Source organism: Rattus rattus, chromosome 1 (assembly GCF_011064425.1).
Source record: "Rattus rattus isolate New Zealand chromosome 1, Rrattus_CSIRO_v1, whole genome shotgun sequence".
Classification (NCBI taxonomy): domain Eukaryota; kingdom Metazoa; phylum Chordata; class Mammalia; order Rodentia; family Muridae; genus Rattus; species Rattus rattus.
The window spans coordinates 27,099,245-27,112,776 of record NC_046154.1 but is presented as its reverse complement, the minus strand read 5'-3'; positions in this window follow the sequence as shown (position 1 = coordinate 27,112,776).

The following is a 13,532-nucleotide window of genomic DNA, read 5'->3' as shown; positions in this document are numbered from 1 at the left end:
TGTAATTTTGCTACTGTTGTGAATCATGATGTAAATATCTGTGCTTTCAGGTGCTCTCGGGTGACCTTCGTGAAAGGGTCATTGGATGCCCAAATGGGTCAAAACCTGCAGGTTGAAACCACTGCTGTAAGAAGACCTAGCCCCATGATTGTCTGCTCAAGCACCTGGAACCAGATGACCAGGACAGAGTCCTCAGAAGCCATGAGCCAAAATGAAGCTTTCTTTCTTCAGATTGCTCCGTCAAGCAATCTCAAGAGTAAGAAGTGATATGTAAAATCTAATTACATGTAAAATCTATGTGTATAATCTTGTTAATGTGAACGATATAAGAACAAATATGGGATCCCAGGTGTCTTAGTTAGGGTTTTACTGCTGTGAACAGACACCATCATCAATGCAAGTCTTATAAAGGACAACATTTCATTGGGGCTGGCTTACAGGTTCAGAGCTTCAGTCCATTATCATCAAGGCAGGAGCATGGCAGCATCCAGGCAGGCATGGTACAGGAGGAGCTGAGAGTTCTACATCTTCACCCGCAGGGAGCCAGGACAGAGTGCACATCCTCAGGCAGCTAGGAGGAGGGTCTCCAAGCCCAACCCCCACAGTGACACACTTCCTCCAACAAGGCCACACCTTCTAAGAGTGCCATACCCTGGGCCAAGCATATGCAAACCATCACACCAGTGTTTGTAAAAATACATCTGTATGATAATCACAGTAACCCCTCCACCCCTAATTATTAGGACACAAATAGGCAAAGTGTTTAGAATGATTCACACACAGCAGGAATGACTATCTTCCTGTCAGAGTAGATTTCTAGCCAAAGAATTCTACTCCCAGAGGTTTAGTGATTCCTTTCTAGTGACAGAGCTGTTCCCTCGTCAATAGAACATTTCAAAAAGATTCTCAAAATGACAGTGCAAAGCTGGATAGAACGGCAAAGAGAAGTAAACAGACCCACCCTATGGTGGTTTGAACATGCTTGGCCCAGGGAGGGGCACTATTAGGAGGTGTGGCCTTGTTGGAGTAGGTGTGGCCTTGTTAGAGGAAGTGTGTCACTATAGGGGGTGGACTTTAAGACCCTTTCCTACCTGCCTGGAAGCCAGTCTGTTTGCCTTTAGAACAAGATGTAGAACTCTCAGCTCTCCTGCACCATGCCTGCCTGGATGTTGCCATGTTCCCGCCTTGATGATAATGGACTGAACCTCTGAATCTATAAGCCAGCCCCAATTAACTGTTGCCCTTGTAAGAGTTGCCTTGGTCATGGTTTCTCTTCCCAGCAGTAAAACCATGACTAAGACACACATGTGTCACAGGTGACTTCCAAGTCACCTCACAGTACATAACGGAATGGGTAGACAGTAGAGAAGTGGATGGAGAATTCGACCATCAAACAACTGCCTCTAATTGACATTGATAGAATCCCATACAACACTATAACACAGCACAAACCATATTCGCAGGCATCTGGTGCTTTTAATAAGCTGGAATAAAATAAATCAAGACTCAGCAATTTAAAAGGATCCCGATGTTAAAGAAAATATATGTTGCTTGCTGATAATAAAATAAATCAGAACTCAAAAGCAGAAGTGGAGACAGGATTGTGGACTGTTTGGACATCGAGTCAATACACTTATAAACTGGAACACATGGATCAAGGAGCAATTAGGGAACTTTCTGAACTCAGCGAGAGCAGGAAAACTAACAAGTCAAGAGCATTACTGGCTGCTAAATCAAAACTCAGAAGCCATTTGCATGTTGAGTACTGAATATGCAAATGAGGACAGTCTTAGCCAATGGCCTCAACTTCTACCCTAGGCAGCTAGAAAAGCAAACTCAGGTGGAAGCCAACAAGGAAAAGCAGACAATAAAGATTAGATCACGGGTTGGTGACACAGGAAGCAGAAACACTGTAGAGAGATGAAAATAAAAACCCAGCCACTTGACAGGACCTATGGCATAATACACAGACACAACAGTTAGGGACAAGGAGGGAACATGGTTGCTTTGGGAATGGGAGGAGGTATCACTGCCAATCAGTTCATGGACGCCAAAATGAGTGTTAAAATTGCTAACAGCTTTACCCAAAGAAACATGTCAGCTCAAAGATTAGGGCCTGGGGATGGGACACAGGTTTGTATGTTGGCTGTGGCGTATACACAGGGAGGTTTCAAAGGATGATTTCGGTTTTCTCTTCCATCATGTGGGTCCTGGAGATCAGGCTCAGGTCATCAGCATTGACAGCATCTTTACCCACTGAGCTATCTCACCAGCCCCAGAAACGAGCTTTGACTCCACCCGTGGACTCAGTTGCTGTGTGAAGGTTTTCTTGTCCAATCGTGCCACAGCTCAGTCCCTAGTTGAGATGATGAACAGACTGAAGATGATATAGAAGTTCCCTATGGATGGGGTTGACCCCGTTTCCCTCCCACCTGCCTCGGAACAATGCAGCTTTTGTGCCCTATAGAGTGTGCATTCCGGGCGCCATCTTGGAAGCAGAGACCAAGCCCTAACCTGGAGGCCGCTTGCAACACAGCACTTAAAAAAATGAAGATGAGGGGTTGGGGATTTAGCTCAGTGGTAGAGCGCTTGCCTAGCAAGTGCAAGGCCCTGGGTTCGGTCCCCAGCTCCAGAAAAAAAGAAAAAAGAAAAAAGAAAAAAATGAAGATGGAGACTTTATGGCAGCGACTCATGGTCAGAAGTGACACTTATCAGGGTCAGCAATTCCCCACAAAAACTTATATGGTGACGACTTGGTAGCTTATGGAGCTATGGAAAGATGGGGAATCTTTAAGACCCTGGGAGGAAGCAGAGTCATTGTGGGATGTCCCTGAGGAGATTTTGTGACCCCAGTCCCTGCTTAAGTCTCTTTATTATCTGGTTACTATGAAGTGGGACAGATTTGTGGCATTCTGACCTTGATGTGGAACCCAAGGTGACAGGGCCCAGGGATCATGGATTGAAACCCCCAAGCCAAAATAAAATTTTCAACGGTTAAGGTTGTTATTAATCTGTGTATTTTGCGGCGGTGGCAACAGCCACACGTGGGCTGCTGGTCTGTCTCTGCCCAATCTGCCTGGCAGCCTTCTCCTCTGCTAAGCCAGGCCATCGGTCTTCTGTGTTTGCTGTATGAATGCATGCTGGGCAGAGATGCTGGGCAATGCCCTAAGAAAGATGAGCCACCTGCTCTGGGAAAGAGGCTCCACAGGTGGGGGCCACCTGCTCTGGGAAAGAGGCTCCCCAGGTGGGCGCCATCTGCCAGTGCCACCTACCGCCCCCTTGAGGTAGAAAAGGAAGGGCTGCCCTGGTCCTTGAACCTTGAATCTTCATACACATGGAAACCACTTTGGGAATGGCAGTATGAAAGGTGAGCTCTCTGAGGAGGTGACTAAAGATAACCGTAGACTCTCCTAGTGGACAAACATCTTAGAGGCAGATCCTCTAAGGTTCAGGGGTCCCCTGGAATCTTCCAGAAGCTGGAGGCATGGTTGCCATGTTCCAACACAGTAAACAAGCAAGTGTAATGCCCACGAAGCTCGTGCAGGGACCTCTGAGATGAGTGTGGTGGGCAACAGTTCCCTGGCACAGTGAGGCACACAGACTGGCTGCTGCCCACAGAAGCCTCTGACCCCGGCCAGCTGGCTGAGCAAGAGTTCCCACGCTGCCAGACATTTGTGTTTCTGTGCAAAATAGACCAGTTTGTAATCACTGGAAATCCATCCTGTTTGGGGAAAAATTTCATGCAGAAAAAACAGTAGCAAGTCTACAGAGAGATGCGGCCTAAAGCCTTCTGTCCACGTGCAGTCTGACTCAGCCTGTGGCCCTTTTCAGTATAGGGCATTTACAAGAAAGCATTCAGGCTAAGCGGCATCGCCCCCAACTCCCCTATCTTCTCCTTGCCCTCACTCTGGCCACCATGCTCCTCCCCCTTTCCCTCATGCTCCTCCCCCTTTCCCTCATGCTCCACCCCTTTGCATCATGTTCCATCCCCCTTCCCTCGTGCTCTGCCCCCTTTCCCTCATGCTCCGCCCCCTTTCCCTCTCACTCTGCCCCCTTTCCCTTCCTCTCCGGTTTATTTTCAGAGCCTGGGGATCTTCCTCAACCCTGTGACATTTACTCTTCAGAATGAGAAACTTTTCCATTTCTGGTTCCCAGAGCAAGGCTGCTGGATGAGATTTTTCCCAGCCTCCTCCTGCCCTGCTAGAGGGGATGTGCTAAGGCAAGGGGCCCACCCTGTCAACCAGTATCTATAAAGTACTTGCTACTCAGGCCTTTCTTGTGAGCTGAATTCCATCCATGGAGGTGGATGTTTCTGGAGGCCAGGACTCAGTTAACACAGACCTGTACTCCTCAGCAGGGTGGTGAAGGGTTAATGGAGAGGGTCAGAAATTTCTTCTCAGCTTCAAGGCCTTTGCTATCCTCTCTGTCCTCTGTTTGTGTGGCCATGTGGCTGTTAGGGCCCATGGTTATCAGTGAATTGATGGAGGAGCTGAGTCTGAGGAGACTAAGGGTTTAGGAGCTGAGGCAGGGATCCCTCCCGGCAGAGGGACAACAAGGGCCATGGCTGGGCTTTAGGCAGAGGACACAGGAGTGAGGCTGGGCAGAGGACATGAGCTCTGGAGCTGGAGAGCTTGAATACCAACTTCAAAGCAGGCTTGGCCTATGTAGTTGCAAGTGACAGAAACTACCTCGTCTTGCCTGAGTTCAGAAAGAAATATAACTCTCCTGAGACACTGGTCTGTAGGGTTATGGGGTCCCGAGTCTGCTCCACCACAGGGCACAGCTGCTCAGGGAGGAAGGAAGTTGACCTCCTTTACTCCACACTGTCACCGGACAGGTGTGGGGCTGCCCTGGGACACCACTCCGGGGATGGAGAAGAACAGTCTGAGGCCAGGGACACAGCCAGAGCTGGCTTGGGGGTCCCCTGGCCTGTGATGAGACCAAGGACATCTGGTTTTCAGGCTCTCAAATACCCAGGTGCCGCTGGATGTTGCTGAAGAGCTGAGAATGGAGTGGGGGCCCACAGGCTGGATCTAGCCCAGGGCCGAGGGGAAAGAGGGGGAGCTCTGGCTGATCCCAAAGGAAGAGAGTCCTTGGCTTGAACTTGGTTTGGTGGTAACCTTGGCTGGGAGTGCAGGGAGGCCTTCTGTAGGAGATTAGATGGCAGCTCTGTAGTCGAAAGCCTTCTCATGGTTCCCTACGGCGGATCCCGATGAGAGGAGATGGTTCTTGGTTTAAGGCATTTATTGTCGTGGCAGAAGGTTGATGAGTAAAACCATACCCTACTTCTCAGGGTGGGCCTGAGATTAAATAGTTCTTGCAGAGAGGAGTGTCTGGGAAGGAAGGGAAGTTCAGTGGCTAAGTCCCCAGGCCTTTAGGTACCTCATTAAAATGGAGATCTGTCTTGAGCCTATGTGACCACAGGTCATGTGCTCTACCTGTGAAGGGGCTTGGGGCAATGCCCTTACATGACAAATCTATGGAGGACTGCGGCTAGTGATGGGGCCTGGTGCCTGGGAATCAGGCGAAACACCTACATTCCCTTCAGAGTCCCTGGGGTTTTGAGCCTTAGCTCAATAGGGAACCAGAGTGTCTTTCATGGTCCCATGCTGGCCTAGTAGGGGCTGATGCAAATGGGAGAAGGACCCTGGAAGAGACTAAGCTGGTCAGACAAATCCCTATAAATAAGAATCTCACAGCTTGCAAGAGTGGAGACAGAGCCAGGAGGTTGACATATCACCCGGGGCAGCTGCTGACTTAAATTGATTCTTTCATTCATTTAAAGCAAGGAATCGTTCTGTAGCTGAGGCTAGCCTATGACTTACTATCCTACAACTAGCTCAGGATAGTCTTGAACTTGCTGTCCTCCTGCCTCAGCCTCCTGGGTGCTAGAATTACAGCTGTGAGCTGCCATACCTGGCCTAGTGTTGATGACAATGACAATGAAGAAGATGAAGGTGATGATGATGACAAAGATGATGAGGAAGAAGATGATGAAGACAAAGATGATGATGAAGAAGAAGATGAGGATGAAGATGAAGAAGAAGAAGAAAATGAAGATGATGAAGATGATGAAGGTGATGAAGATGATGAAAAAGATGAAGGTGATGAAGATGATGGAGATGATGAAGATGGTGAAGATGATGAAGAAGATGAAGACAAAGATGATGAGGAAGAAGAAAATGAAGATGATGATGAAGACAAAGATGATGATGATGATGAAGATGGTGAAGATGATGGAGATGGTGAAGATGATGAAGATGATGAAGATGATGATGAAGATGAAGATGATGATGAAGATGATGATGTTGGCGATGATGACAATGAAGAAGAAGATGAAGACAAAGATGATGATGACAATGATAGAGATGAAGAAGATAAAATGGTGGTGAAGAAGAAGATGATGGTGATAAAGACGATGATGAAGATGAAGATGAAAAATGATGGTGGTGGTGATAATGAAGATGGTGTTGGTGATGATGGTGATGGTGATGATGATGATGATGAGTGTGTGTGTGTGTGTGTGTGTGTGTGTGTTGCTGAGGATGGAACTAGGAGCCCTGAGCACTCTAGGCGAGTATTCCACCACTGAGCTTCAGACCTAGCTGTGGATGAATTGAGCCAAGTGTCTCCAGGAAGAGGAAGTCTTCAGCTCAGTCCCCTCTAGCCACCACCTCACCCCCAGCACTCCAGCACCTCTGGCTGACTCCCCGCTCTGTTGCCTGCTGGTGCCTCTTGGCCCAGGTTCTTCATGCATGCTCCCTTGCGTCCAGCGTGGCGCCCAAGGCCTCACGGCATTCTATAAGTAAAAGGACAGGAGAGGATCATGAAGGAGTGGATAGCGCTGTCTGGTATTGGCAGGTGTGGACCTGTGACTCCACCAGAACACAGAACTGGGTGAAGGAGAAGGTGGGTTGAGCATGGGGACAGAGGCACTAACAGCAAGGACAGGCTGCTGCTAGGCACCAGTGAGCTTGTCACACCCCCTTTCCTGTGCCTTTTACCCTGCAGCTGGCTGCCTCTGCAGAGGTGCCCTTCTGGGGATGACCAGTCCTGATTCCCACAGCTCTGAAGGAGGCTGCGGTGACCAAGTGTGGTCTCATATGCTCAAGTGGATTTTCTGTAGCGACTTTGGCAACTCAGATGTTTGCACACAGCTTCTGTGACCACTGCTGAAGAGACAGGGGAAGGGAAGCAGAGAGGCTCCCACTGGGCTGCTTGGTTGGTATCAGTGGCTGCTGATACCTGTTCCCTGGACCTCCTGGCGAGGGAGAGCACTAGGATGAATGAGGCTTGGATGCTTAGCACGAGGTGAGTGAGAAGCACGGGTGTGGAAGTTACATATGCAGAGGTGGAGGAGCCCCACCCACGCCGTAGTGATGGGGCTTCTGGGAGGAGGGGGAATTTTCCCCTGACCATCATCACCAAACTCACTTCCCTGAGTGAGCCACAAGTGCCAAGCAGGCAGCCCAGTGAGAGCCTTCCTCTCTGCAGTTACTTACAGTATGTTAGAGGCTCCTGCTGGGGGCAGAAACCCCACCAAAGCTAATTCAAGGACACCCTGACTCCCCTTCCCAATGACATCCATTTAGGAATGGCGGCCAAGGCTCAGGGAAAACATGAGACTGCCTAGCCTGGCTTTATCTAGAGAAGTGAGGGCAGGATTCTAAACCCGGCCTGTGAGGAACCCATCTCTGCTGATGATTCCTGAACACTGGCCCCTTTAATTACAGGGGAAGGCTGTGTCTGAGCTGACAAACATGCCACTGTGGGCCTGGGCACATAGGGCCCCGGGCAGGTGGTTATGGATCAAGATGAACGGTGGTGGGGCCGTCTCACAGCCTAGCATCCTGGTCAATTGGCGTCTATGTACTGGGTGCTCACTGAGGCCCTGCTCACAGATTCATTCAACTCCCAACAGGCATGTCTATGGATGCAGAGGACTGTCAAGAGATACCAAGAGATGTCTCCTGAAAAGCTGAGAGCCTTTGGAGGGAACTCGAGATCCACAATCCCACACTCTAAAAGGCTGTTCTCCAGGGTCCTCATTACAGAGCTAGTGATGTTGTGCGCTGGCAAAATGACATAGATGCCAGGTTCTTTGCTGGGTCATGAGACACACACGCACACATGCACACGCGCACACACACACACATACACACACGATGCACGCACATGCACATGCACACATGCACCGGCTTGCAGGCACTGAGCATCTTGTGAGAATAGGAGGTCTCTGGGGAGCTAGCTGCACAGGAGCCCAGGCACCATGCAGGAACTCCACCCACCCCCGGCACAAGAACATCCACCAGTGCATCCCCATCCTGCAGAGTGCGGGCAGCAGCTAGCTCAGGCTCTGTTGAGAGGTCAGGTCTCTGACTCATTGGCCTTGGAGGCTGTTCTTAGCCACTGAGCCCGGGTAACATGGAGGTACACACCAAGGTGGTGTCTGTCCTCAGGGGCTCAAGGTCTGATGGGAGAGGCAGGTGCATGGGCAGAGAAGTCCGACATAGATGACTAAGCTCTGTGGTGGGGTGAGGGTGGGTTTATACTTTGTAGTACTGAAGTGGGTGGAGACTTGAGTCTGACCACCACAGGACTTACCAGATCACAGGGTCTATCAGACCACAGGACCTTGGCTAGTTCCAGTCCTTAAGATCCTCTGACTTCTCATCTGTATAATGGGATCATATGGGTTGTTGGGGGATGGGTTCATCCATGCAGTCGAGTGTCTGGCCTGGCGCCTGGTGCACAGCCGGTGCTGACTAAGCATTTTTTTTAAATTTATGAATCTCTTATTTTTGAATGCAGAGAGCAGGTGTTTAGTGAGCACCTGCTGTGGGCCTGGCCCTGTTCAGGGGGCGGAGAATTCAGTACTGTGAGAAGCCAGGTGCTGTGTCCTTGTCTAATCTCAGGGTTGAATGGCAGTCGTGACCAGAGGCCAGCTCTGAGCGGAGGGTGAACCTGGCAGGAGCCTCTCTGAGCAGGTGGCAGGTCAGCTGAGAAGGTGCAGTAATGAGACACTCACTGTGGGTACAGGAAGAGGAAGGAATTTCTGGCTGTGCAGAATCCACTTGGAGGAAGAGGCTTATGCTAAAAGAGATCTCCCATGGCAGACGGCAGGGCAAGGTGAGCAGTGAAGGGAAGAGAGGGCATGTGCCAACAGGGTGTCCCTTGCGCTGAAAGGACTTGTGCAGAGGTAGTGGGAGAGAGTAGGGATGGGGACTGAATGTCTTCCCTCTTTCCTTGGGCTGCAGACAGTGCAGACAGTGGGGAGAGGGAGCCCTGATTGCCAGGTATAGAGTTCTCATTGGAACCATGTCTGGAGCCTGCCATGTACCATCAGGAGGGTGTGCTCACACTCCACAGGGCTCACATCCTGGGAAGACATCAGGTGCATGAAAGCAGGGAGTGCATGGCTGGTGGTATCCACAGGCAATCAGTGACCAGAAACCAAGTCCATACACAGTGGAATATACAGAAAGCAGTGGCTCCTGAGAGATGCCATGGGGTAGATGAGTCCAAGATAGCACAGCACAGCAAAGAACACCTCACAAAAGAACTCCTCAGCAAAGATGTAGATACCTCATAGCATGACTCCATCATATAGAATGTCAAGGCAAGGCAGGTTTCTGGTGATGAAAGATGAGTACTCCCCAAGCCTGGAGAAGGGAAGCACAATGGGGATTAGCTATTCTTGATGGAGTGATGGGTATTCTTTCTCTAAGTGGGCCATTGTCCTGGTGCCTGCCTTAGTTACTTTCTATTGCTGTGATAAGACACCATGGCTAAGGCAACTCATGAAATAGTTTTTAATTGGGCTTGTGATTTCAGAGGGTAAGAGCCCATGGTGGTAGAAACATCTTGATTGGTGAGAAGGAAGCAAAGAAGCATGTTGGGAACGGTAGGAGTTATTTAAAACCTCAAAGCCAGTGACACACTTCCCTCCAGTGAGGCCACACCTCCTAATCCTTCCTAAAATAGTTCCATCCACTAGGGACCAAGAATTGAAATACACGAGCCTATGAACAACCTTGTCATTCAAACCACCACAGCATACGAACACGTTTTTCAATTTCACACTTAAAAATAAGTATATTGGCTGGATGTGGCTGTGCACACCTATAGTCCTAACACTTGGGAAGGAAGATGAGGCAGGGGCTTTGAGAGTTGAAAGTCATCTTAGGCTATGCAGTGAGTATTGTGGCCCAGTGACTGCCCTCTCCTTCCTCAGGCTCCTGTGGTTCCCAGGTATGATGTTTGTGCTGGTTTGAGTGAGAATGGCCCCCAGTTTGTGGAACTGTTTGGGGAGGATTAGGAGGCGTGGCCTTGTTGAAGGAGGTGTGTCATGGGGGGGCGGTGTTGAGATTTCAAAAACCCACTCCAGATCCAGTCTGTCTTTCTCACCCTGATGCCAAGTTTCAGATTAGAGGCAAGCTCTCAGCGACTGCTCCACCATCAGGCCTGCCTGGCTGCTGCCATACTGCCCACCAGGATGGTCATGGACATCCCTTCTGAGACTATAAACAAGCTCCCCGGTTAAATGCTTCCCTTCATGCGTTGCCTTGGTCGTGGTATCTTTTCACAGCAATGGAAAAGTAACTTAGACTGCATGTAAAAGCACAGAGCTGTGAAGAGAGACGCCGTGGTGCCTCACAGATGGATGCCATAAGGTATGGTGAGTCCCATTGGAAACAAAGAGTTATACAGACCCAGCCAAACAGCCAGGGGCGGTGGCTAATGAGCAGAGAGGGAGAGGGTTTTGTTTGTATTGGCAGCATGCCTGGTGGTAGTGAGTGTTTTACCAAGAATCCTAGAGGGGTTGCCTGGCAGGCTGTCAAGGAGCTTGGTTACCAGAGGGGAAGAATGGAAAAGGGACAGAGAGGAGGGGATGGGACCAAGGGAGAGAAGAAGAGGGAGGAGAAAGTGGTGGAAAAGGGAAGTTAGAGAAGAGGGAGGAGGGAGGAGAAAGTGATGGAAAAGGGAAGTTAGAGAAGAGGGAGGAGGGAGACTTGACTGGACAGAATGAGGGAGAGAAGACAGAGCAGGGGGAAGGAGAGAGTAAAAAGCCAGAAGGGGAGGGAGGAAGAAGAGGGTTAAGGGATATGGGGAGGAAGAGGGGAGGGAGAGGGAGGAGGGAGAGGGAGAGGGAGGAGGGAGAGGTGGGAGGAGCAGCCAAGAGTTAGATAAGAAGGAAGGCACAGAAACCACAGCGTGAGAGTGGAGAGAGATGGAAAGGAAACGGGAAGGGGAGGAAGGGCAAAAGGTACAAAGTGGGGTTGGGGATGGCAGGTGTCTGGGACACAGCCCAGCTGGGCTCTCTGGTGGGTGACACTCTCTGGGTCTCTAAAATGAAGTGATGCAGGGCAAGCAACAGAAGGCCATTTGAGCCCAGGATCTGTTAGATGGTTTCCACCCTCCTCTGACTCTGACATATTCAGGGAAGAAGTCGGCCTGACTGGGGTTCTGGGTGGGGTCCAGTACACCGCAGTCCCTCCTTCCATTGGAGTTAGGTAGAGAATCTGAGGGGAAGCTATGAAATCTGTATTTAAAGATGCAGAGTGCTAAACTGCTTGCATCCTGGGATCAAGTCTGCTGGGAATTAGATGAGTTTGCTGTATGACCTTAACCTTTCTGGACCAGACTCCTCCACCATCACAGGACGTGGCCAAGATATATGTTTCACTGTCCCGTGGTGTGTATGATGTGCTGGGGACAGCCCCAAGTCATCGGCAGGTGCCCTCCTCCACTTAATTATTAGAACTCAATTCCTGTTATGGTTTCCACTTTTCAGAACAGAACATGTAAGCCCTCAGGGACGCCTAACCGCTTCCAGTCACAGGGATCATTCACGGAAGGGCTGCCTACCCTCCCTTTGCAGCCTGAAGCATGGTCACAGCAGGGACTCCGTTCACTGCCATCTCTCATCTCTCAGGACAATGGGGCGTCCAGGAGATGCTGTGACCAGAGTCCTGAAGGTCGAGCCGCCCATCACCACAGAGACCGATGAGCTGAGTGGGGAAATGAATCTTTAAACATGTCTTCTGTCTCATCTCCTCTGGCAGATACATGGAAAGCTGAGAACGGAGACGGGCGGTCAGTCAGGTGATCAGACACCCCTTTACCCCCGGCCTCAGGGTGTGAGTGTCTCGGGAATAAGGGACCCCACAGATGGGGTTAGTGAGAGTGGGTCACCGTGACACTGTTCAGAGACTCAGGACAGGGTGGAGTACTATGACAGGTCGTCTGGACACAGAGTGGAATGGGAGGGTTTCCCATAGCTGTGGACCACAGAGATGCAGTATCTTGTGCCACTGAGGGGCACCACTGCAGAGAAGGCACCCGTTCAGTGAGACCAGGCCCGACCCCACAAACGCCTCTGTGGAAGCTACTTAGTATGAGGATAGCCCTTAGGCACGGGCAGCTGATGGGGTACAGCAGCAATGCTGTATGTCCCTCCTGGGGTCTAGCCTAGTGTGTTCAGGCTGCAGTTTCATTTCATGCCTGCCCTGCCCTTGCGGGTGCCTCATCTCAACTCCACCAGGCATTTGCGTTCAGCCCCAATTGCGTATGCAGCACTGAATCCTTGGAAAGGCCCCATCTGTCAATATGTCTGCAGTCCCAAAGTGGCTCCTGCTTCAGATCAATGGTGTTTACCAAGCTGGGCAGGAAGGTGGTGAGTTATTTTTCTTCCCTCCCTGTGTACTTTCTGAGTCACCAGCCATCTCTCTTGCTTTGCAGATGAAGGTGACTGGCAGGCTCTGCTCCGGGGACGTCAGGATCGTGTCGATGGCTCTCCAGCTGGACTGAACGCTGGCCTGTGCGCTGCACGCTTGGGATGATGCCACCCCTCTGTACATTAGCTCTGTTGGGTGGATCACCAGGGAGACTGAGTCGCTTATCCTAGAAAGCACAGTAGAGCTGGGGAGAAGGCTCAGTGGGTAAGGTTCACACAGAACACGTGTGAGGACCTGAGTTCGAATCCCCAGAACCCCAGAACCCATAGGAAGTCAGGCATGGTTGTCTGTTTCTCTGTGCTTGTATAGCAAGATGCGGTAGAGACTTTGTCCCAAAGAAGGTGGTAGTTCAGACAGACAGATGACAGATAGATAGATACACACACACACACACACACACACACACACACACACACACACACACACACACGCATGCACGCACACGCACACACACCAAGGCCTCACTTTGGGCCCAGAACAAACTGACTGCTTCTTACTGCCTCCTCTCTAAAGTACTTTTTTAATTGCTGAAAGCTCTCATGTTCAATGTCGGCTCTTGTCATCCTCCATTGACAAATGGCAGTATGGAGACAGACACATGGTACTAATCCCTTGTCCCTCATGGCTTCCCAAACCCCTGTTCCAAACTGCCAAGTTCCGGGGAACCTGGGCAGTCCATACCCTGCTGTGGCGCCCACTCCTTGTTCTTGTCTGCTTGTCTTGTCTGTCTTGAGAGGAATTGCCTCTCAGGATTCTAAATGGGAGCCTGTCCCCAAGGGATAGGGGTGTTTCCCA